Source organism: Homarus americanus, unplaced genomic scaffold (assembly GCF_018991925.1).
Source record: "Homarus americanus isolate GMGI-L3 unplaced genomic scaffold, GMGI_Hamer_2.0 scaffold50212, whole genome shotgun sequence".
NCBI classification, from domain to species: Eukaryota; Metazoa; Arthropoda; class Malacostraca; order Decapoda; family Nephropidae; genus Homarus; species Homarus americanus.
Genome location: NW_024735207.1, coordinates 1 through 8,400, shown reverse-complemented (window position 1 = coordinate 8,400; position 8,400 = coordinate 1). Strand labels below are relative to the sequence as shown.

The 8,400-nt window shown below is 45.8% G+C and overlaps 1 pseudogene; it reads right to left on the bottom strand.

Annotated features, from left to right (window-relative positions):
* Positions 1-1,154: 1,154 nt before the first annotated feature.
* On the bottom strand, positions 1,155-8,369 carry LOC121870822 (annotated as a pseudogene).
* Positions 8,370-8,400: the final 31 nt, after the last annotated feature.

The following is an 8,400-nucleotide window of genomic DNA, read 5'->3' as shown; positions in this document are numbered from 1 at the left end:
CCAAGCCCAGGATCAGGCCAGGTGGCCGTCTCGCGGACCCAACCAATGTAAGAGAGCCGTAGCTGCAGCCAGTCTGATCCTGAGCGGCCCGCTCGGTATATAAGGAAAAGTTAGTCGGGCCAGTTTTCAATTCTCTCGCTCCGCGCCACGAGTAACTGTGCCGCCATGCCTCCCAAAACTTCCGGAAAGGCTGCCAAGAAGGCTGGAAAGGCCCAGAAGGCCATTGCCAAGGGTGACAAGAAGAAGAAGCGCAGGAGGAAGGAAAGCTACAGCATCTACATCTACAAGGTACTGAAGCAAGTGCACCCCGACACAGGAGTCTCCTCCAAAGCTATGTCCATCATGAACTCTTTCGTGAACGACATCTTTGAGCGCATCGCTGCCGAGGCTTCCCGCCTGGCGCACTACAACAAACGCTCCACCATTACAAGTCGGGAAATCCAGACAGCTGTCCGACTCTTGCTGCCCGGTGAACTGGCCAAGCATGCCGTGTCTGAGGGCACCAAGGCTGTCACCAAGTACACCTCTTCCAAGTAAGAGGTTACTTGTGCACAACAAACACGCCATCCCACTACTACAACTTAATCGGCTCCTTCGGAGCCACAGTTACATGTTAAAGAGACAGTTACCGACAGTGATGTATTGAGAGGGAAATAATAAAAAAATTATAATAATCTGCATTCTCTATTGGCGTAGAAACAGGACTAAATCGAAACATAATAAATAAATAAATTCTGCGTGGAGTAGTTTCACACCCACTGCAAAGTGACATACCTGGAGTGTGTTTGGGCTTCATTTCTTGTTTGCAGCACGCCTATTTCATGTAAACAATTTATTTTATTTTATTTTATTTTATTTTATCTTAGTTATTTATTTATTTATTTATTTATTGTTTATATCTTTATTTGTTACTAGCTCTTGTTTGTTGCACCCACCTCCCGAATTGATGACCTACTATACAATCGTGCCTGCACGAATGTTACCAACTTACCGTTAGGCGATTTGGGTAACCGAAATTAACGCTCTCCTACCACCAACCATTTCGATTGTCAAGAAAATTATCTTCAGAACAGTTCTTTGGCCCTGAGAAGGGCCGAGTTATAGATGTCTGGTAGGTTTTGTTGTGCTTTTTCTTTTTCCCCAAGGAAGAGGACTTAAGCACGCTCTCCGCGGATGCGCCGGGCCAGCTGGATGTCCTTGGGCATGATGGTAACGCGCTTGGCGTGAATGGCACACAGGTTGGTGTCCTCGAAAAGACCCACCAGGTAAGCCTCAGAGGCTTCCTGCAGAGCCATGACGGCAGACGACTGGAAGCGCAGGTCAGTCTTGAAATCCTGGGCGATCTCACGCACCAGGCGCTGGAAGGGCAGCTTCCTGATGAGTAGCTCTGTGCTCTTCTGGTAACGACGGATCTCACGAAGGGCGACGGTTCCGGGCCTGTAACGATGGGGCTTCTTGACACCACCGGTGGCTGGGGCGGACTTGCGAGCTGCCTTGGTGGCAAGCTGCTTCCGTGGAGCCTTGCCTCCAGTGGACTTGCGGGCAGTCTGTTTAGTACGGGCCATCTCGACGACGAAATAGTCAATACGGGCGGCCCGGCAGGCGGGCGGGCTTATATACAGACATTCTCCACCTCAGTGGCCACCTCATTGGCCACGAGTGCCGCATGCGTCATCCGCAAGCTACGCCCCACCTCCAAGAGGGAGGGACGGCCTTGGATGAACGATACTACCGCTGCGTCCACAGCACGCCACCTACTCCCACCAAACCGTGGGCGAAGCCACACCAGGACCAACTGTAGTAGCAACCACAACAACATGACTGGACGAGGCAAAGGAGGCAAGGGACTTGGAAAGGGTGGCGCCAAGCGTCATCGTAAGGTGCTTCGTGACAACATCCAGGGTATCACCAAGCCCGCCATTCGTCGTCTAGCTCGGCGTGGAGGTGTTAAACGTATATCCGGCCTCATCTACGAGGAGACCCGCGGCGTCCTCAAGGTGTTTCTGGAGAACGTCATCCGTGACGCCGTCACCTACACCGAGCACGCAAAAAGGAAGACCGTCACCGCCATGGATGTGGTGTATGCCCTGAAACGGCAGGGCCGCACCCTTTATGGTTTTGGTGGTTAATCAACCTGATGGACGGGCGCACACCACCACCACCACCACGACAAACAAATATACGGACCTAATTTTAGGTCCACATTTAAATCGCTAAAGAGTTGGTTAGACACTGAGTAAATCGTTGAAAATATATCCAATAACATGATCCTCTCTAATTCTGGACTTGTGGTATGAGTATAGGTTGTGTGTGAACGTGTTGGAACCACTTCCTAATAATTGTCAGTCAGTCAGTCAACATTCACCTAACCTCCAGGTACCTCACCTAACTTCCTGTAGCGTCACCGAACCTCACGAAATGTAACCCAATGTAGTTTATAATCTATCCTAACATGACATAACATAACCACGCACTATATTACTTCGGTAAGAGTAATGAGTTTTAATACGCAAAGTTGCAGTTAGCATTCATCATACATACATACATACATACATACATAACATGCTAGTGGCAGGGGGGATTGAAGTGAATTTTAGGAGGATAGAATAGGTGCAGTGGCTAAACAGCGCTTGCGTGAGGGACTTTAAGCAGCAACTCGCCTGGATGCGGCAGGATAGAGTCAGGTCAAGCGTCCGGTGCATGTTGGGTTCCGCCATGGTTTCTCAGTGTTTGGTCGGCTTGATTGTGTGTGTGTTGTTTTCTTGTTTGGAGGAAATGTCTTGGTATTCTTCTTCTTAGCTTGAAGTTGATTTTCTTCTAACTCTTCTCCTCTTGTTGTTCGTCTTCCCCGTGTCTGCTATCATTCTGTAAAGACTCTATATATGTATGTAGGTATGAGTGAGTAACAGTTGCCGGTTACAGTGATACTTCATATTCGCTGGTGTTGTACTGTATGGCTTCGGTATTTCTTAATATACAAACGGCACCGTTAGGGGATTGAGGTATTTAAAAACCAGCCTACATTACTTATATATAGAAATAAATAATGTGGCTTGGACAATAATGACGACTACTCTCTCCTACCTAACCCAAACAAGGGCTTTTCGAAAGTATACATTGGACACAATTGACTTAGTACATACATTGGTGGTTTAACAAAAGCCCTCATTAGAGAAAGGTGAAGGAGCACACAGTGAACATACAGATTAATGTTTGCACGCATAGATCATGTAAGGTGAGGTGTTGAACACCAGACACGTAGTGTAGTAACTCCCTCACAGATGGCGTTATGAGGGGCCTGAGGATGTAGCAGTTACCTCACAGATGGTGTTATGAGGAACTTCACATGATGATGCTGTAGCAAAACATTCACTACGTGGTGTCGTAGCATCTTGGGGACACCACGTGGTCCACATGACTCACTCATTCAAGTGGGTGAGGTGTGGTCCCAGGCCTCTCTATCGTGGAGTCTCAGGGGAAGTATAACCGGGTACCTGGGACCTCACTGTGTGAAGGTGGTTAGCTAGCTTGGGTAAGACTCAACTGCCGAGTTGTTTTTCACTGAGTTAAGCACTGTTCACCACTATTCATCACTGGTTCCATTCCTTTGCCAAATGAGGTAGTACCTTATGGCAAGAACTTGTTGATAGTCCGGTGGGGAGGAGGGTTCAGGGGAGTGAGTTGGTATCGGCCAACATATAAATAATAATAATAATAATAATTAACGGTTTATTGAAAGTGCTTGGCAGCCAGAAGGCTGAAAATATACAGTTACATATTTGGGGAATGGGTTACGAATTACAAATAATATACAAGTAACATGAGTGACACAAATAAGACATATAATAACTAGCTGGGGAAAAGCTCAAACTACAGTTCATTTCAACATAGTGACAGTGCAAGGAGTCGTGTTTACTGGGAGTGAGTACACTGATTTATTACAAGTTATCGATAATTTTTACAATGGTTGGGACTGGGCTGTTCTTATAGAGATCAGTTCGTGCACGTATGGGCTGGATGCGGTTGTGGTGTCGAAGAGCAATTCTCGGACTAGGGATCTCAGGTGGTAGTAGGAGCCGGTGTCGGGGATGGTGTAGAAGCTTCTTACCAAATTTGCAGATGAGGTCGTGGTGATGGTCAGTGAGAGTCTAAAGGGTCGGTCAGTGTGTTGAGCGCTTCTTGATATGTGGAGTAGGAAGGGTAGAGAATAATCTTGCATGGCCTCTTTTGCACTTTTTCTAGGTGTTTACGTTGTGTGGCATTTAGGGAAGAAGACCAGGTGAGCTTGGGAAGTATGAATGTTGTGTAAACACTGAGGAGCTCGTGTGCAGGAACACCGAGGGACTTGAGTCGGCGTAGGAGGTGGAGACGGAAACTGGAGGATTTGATAACTTCACTGACGTGTGGTTTCTAATTTAGTTTGTTGTCTATATGTATGTGTGTGTGTGTGTGTATATACTACTGTACTTTTTAGATCCTCCTACGCAACCTAACCTATTATAGTTAAGTATAGTAGGCTATACACTATTTTGTTAGTATGTGTTATAAAATGTAATTGCATGTTATTATTATTAATATTATTATTATTAATATTATTATTATTCTTATTATTATTAGTATTATTATTATTATTATTATTATTTTTATTATTGTTATTATTATTACATACTAATATAATACTAAGTTGCCCACCAGATTTCCTCAGAGATGGGAGGAGCACATTGGCGGCGGTGTTGTTTATACTCCGCCCGATTACTGATTCCTATTCACCGAGCCAGAGCTGGTGGGCGGCGTGTTATGTGCCACGTTTTGTTTCCCATTGGGCGTACCGCTCAGCTGGGGAGTTGGAGATTTCATAAAAAGAAAGTTTGAGTGGAGAGCACACCTTTTCCTTCACATACAGTTATCTTAGACCATCTACTAGTATAATAGTTTGCACAAAAATACTCTACACTCTTTATAGGTTATTGTTATGTTGTTGTTTTTTTTTTTACTTCTCATCAGATTGTGCATTCAACTAATATACACTAATAGTGTGTTTATTATTATGTTTTATAGTATTATTTCGTAAAATATTGGGTAACACAATTATAGTCACTAGTATAGTCTATTATATTATTGGGGTTTATAGCAGTTTGTGGTCTAATAGTATCATGCTTTATGAGTGGTGTTCTATGTAGTGATGATTAGGCAATAAAATATGCTTTGGGTGTTTATAGCAGTTTGTGGTCTACTAGTATCATGCTTTATGGGTGGTGTTCTATGTAGTGATGATTAGGCCATAAAATATGCTTTTGGTTTATTGCTAACAAAATATACTTTGCTCTACCGCTGTAGTGCAATACATGGTGAAACTTACATACACCGTTAATAAAGTATTGATGGAAGAAGAAGTAAGAGGAAGAATTGTGGAGGTAATGAACAGTGAGACAATGTATAGCCTCCGGGATGGCGGCAGCGTTTCTGTTATTAATATATAATAAGACAATAGGAAAATATGTTGTTGTCTCTACCTGTATTATTACCTTTGCGATAGCATGGTTAAATTTGGGGAGGACAGAGGAAGGAGCAGGAGGTTAGGAAGGGATTTGTAGTGGGAGAGATAGTGTCTGTGATCCTCGGATCACCACTCCTCGGATTATGTCAGTTCAAGTTTAGAAGCTCAATCAACTTTCCCTGATTACGAATTGGCAACCTTTCGATTTACAACAGGTACCTACTTACTGCTACAGTAGGTAGGTGAACAGGGACCAAGGGGGCTAGGAAGAGTGTCCAAACAACTTGCCTGTGTGATGTAGTCGTGGCCAGAATTAGGTTAGGATACAGACACATCTGGCTAGTTAGTAACGCTGTACCCATACCGGAACACTCAGCATGTAAACTTTGTGATACACCTTTAAAGCACTATATTATTGAATGTGACACTGTCAAAGACATCTTGAACTATGTCATTACTTCATTGAGGACATTACATTCTTGCTGTTTATCCCAAATTGGCTAGCCCACACACTGATTAGTCTACAATTACAATATGACTCCAATGTATGCTGCTGGTAAATGTGTACTGTCAATGAACCAGAGTGAAAATAAGGTCGCCTCCCTTGCTGCTGCTGCTGCTTCTGCGCCCTTCTAAGTCCCGTTTAAGTCCCCCACCCCAGGCCCCCGCAGTACCCCTTCACATCTACACCATTCAAAATCAATTTCACTCAATTTCCACAATACTATGCTAATTACACGTAAAATAGAGTGTTATCCTGCAAAACGTTGATGTCGTATATTTCTCTCTTTAAGTGATATCCTGTGGCTCCGAAAGGAGCCTGTTTGGTTAGGTTGTCTTGTGTGAACGAACCTTGGGTTCTTATTTCTTCTCTGTCTTCTTGGGGAGGAGCACAGCTTGGATGTTAGGAAGGACACCCCCTTGGGCAATGGTGACTCCAGATAGGGGCTTGTTCAGCTCCTCGTCATTGCGAATGGCAAGCTGAAGATGACGCGGGATAATGCGGGTCTTCTTGTTGTCGCGGGCGGCGTTACTGGCCAGCTCGAGCACTTCTGCTGCCAGGTACTCCATGACGGCTGCAAGGTACACAGGGGCACCTGCACCAACACGCTCAGCATAGTTGCCTTTACGCAAGAGACGGTGGATCCTACCCACGGGGAACTGGAGTCCGGCCCTGCTAGAACGGGACTTTGACTTGCCCTTCACCTTGCCTCCCTTGCCGCGTCCTGACATGTTGCTGCTGCTGCTTTTCGTGATAGGAGTTAAATTTCCGCCCGCCACCTTGGTCTTTTATACCAAGCTCAGGATCAGGCCAGGTGGCCGTCTCGCGGACCCAACCAATGTAAGAGAGCCGTAGCTGCAGCCAGTCTGATCCTGAACGGCCCGCTCGGTATATAAGGAAAAGTTAGTCGGGCCAGTTTTCAATTCTCTCGCTCCGCGCCACGAGTAACTGTGCCGCCATGCCTCCCAAAACTTCCGGAAAGGCTGCCAAGAAGGCTGGAAAGGCACAGAAGGCCATTGCCAAGGGTGACAAGAAGAAGAAGCGCAGGAGGAAGGAAAGCTACAGCATCTACATCTACAAGGTACTGAAGCAAGTGCACCCCGACACAGGAGTCTCCTCCAAAGCTATGTCCATCATGAACTCTTTCGTGAACGACATCTTCGAGCGCATCGCTGCCGAAGCTTCCCGCCTGGCGCACTACAACAAACGCTCCACCATTACAAGTCGGGAAATCCAGACAGCTGTCCGACTCTTGCTGCCCGGTGAACTGGCCAAGCATGCCGTGTCTGAGGGCACCAAGGCTGTCACCAAGTACACCTCTTCCAAGTAAGAGGTTACTTGTGCACAACAAACACGCCATCCCACTACTACAACTTAATCTGCTCCATCGGAGCCACAGTTACATGTTAAAGAGACAGTTACCGACAGTGATATATTGAGAGGGAAATAAAAAAAATAAAATTATAATAATCTGCATTCTCTATTGGCGTAGAAACAGGACTAAATCGAAACATAATAAATAAATAAATAAATTCTGCGTGGAGTACTTTTACACCCACTGCAAAGTGACATACATGGAGTGTGTTTGGGCTTCATTTCATGTTTGCAGCACGCCTATTTCATGTAAACAATTTATTTTATTTTATTGTATTTTATTGTATTTTCTTTTATTTTATTTATTTATTTACTTACTTATTCTTTATACATTTATTTGTTACTAGCTCTTGTTTGTTGCACCCACCCACCTCCCGAATTGATGACCTACTATACAATCGTACCTCCACGAATGTTACCAACTTACCGTTAGGCGATTTGGGTAACCGAAATTAACGCTCTCCGACCACCAACCATTTCGATTGTCATGAAAATTATCTTCAGAACAGTTCTTTGGCCCTGAGAAGGGCCGAGTTATAGATGTCTGGTAGGTTTTGTTGTGCTTTTTGTTTGTCCCCAAGGAAGAGGACTTATGCGCTCTCCAGCGAATGCTGGAGCCAGCTGGATGTCGCCTTGGGCATGATAATGCTTGGCGGCAGCGTGAATGGCACCTGGGTTGGTGTCCTCAAAGACCCTGGAAGTAAGCCTCAGGGCTTCCTGCAGAAACCATGACGGCAGACGACTGGGCGCGGGGTGATCTTGAAATCTGGGCGATCTCACGCGCAGGCGCTGGAAGGGCAGCTTCCTGATGAGTAGCTCTGTGCTCTTCTGGTAAACCGCGGATCTCACGAAGGCGACGGTTCCGGGCCTGTAACGATGGGGCTTCTTGACACCACCGGTGGCTGGGGCGGACTTGCGAGCTACCTTGGTGGCAAGCTGCTTCCGTGGGGCCTTGCCTCCAGTGGACTTGCGGGCAGTCTGTTTAGTACGGGCCATCTCGACGACGAAATAGTAAATACGGGCGGCC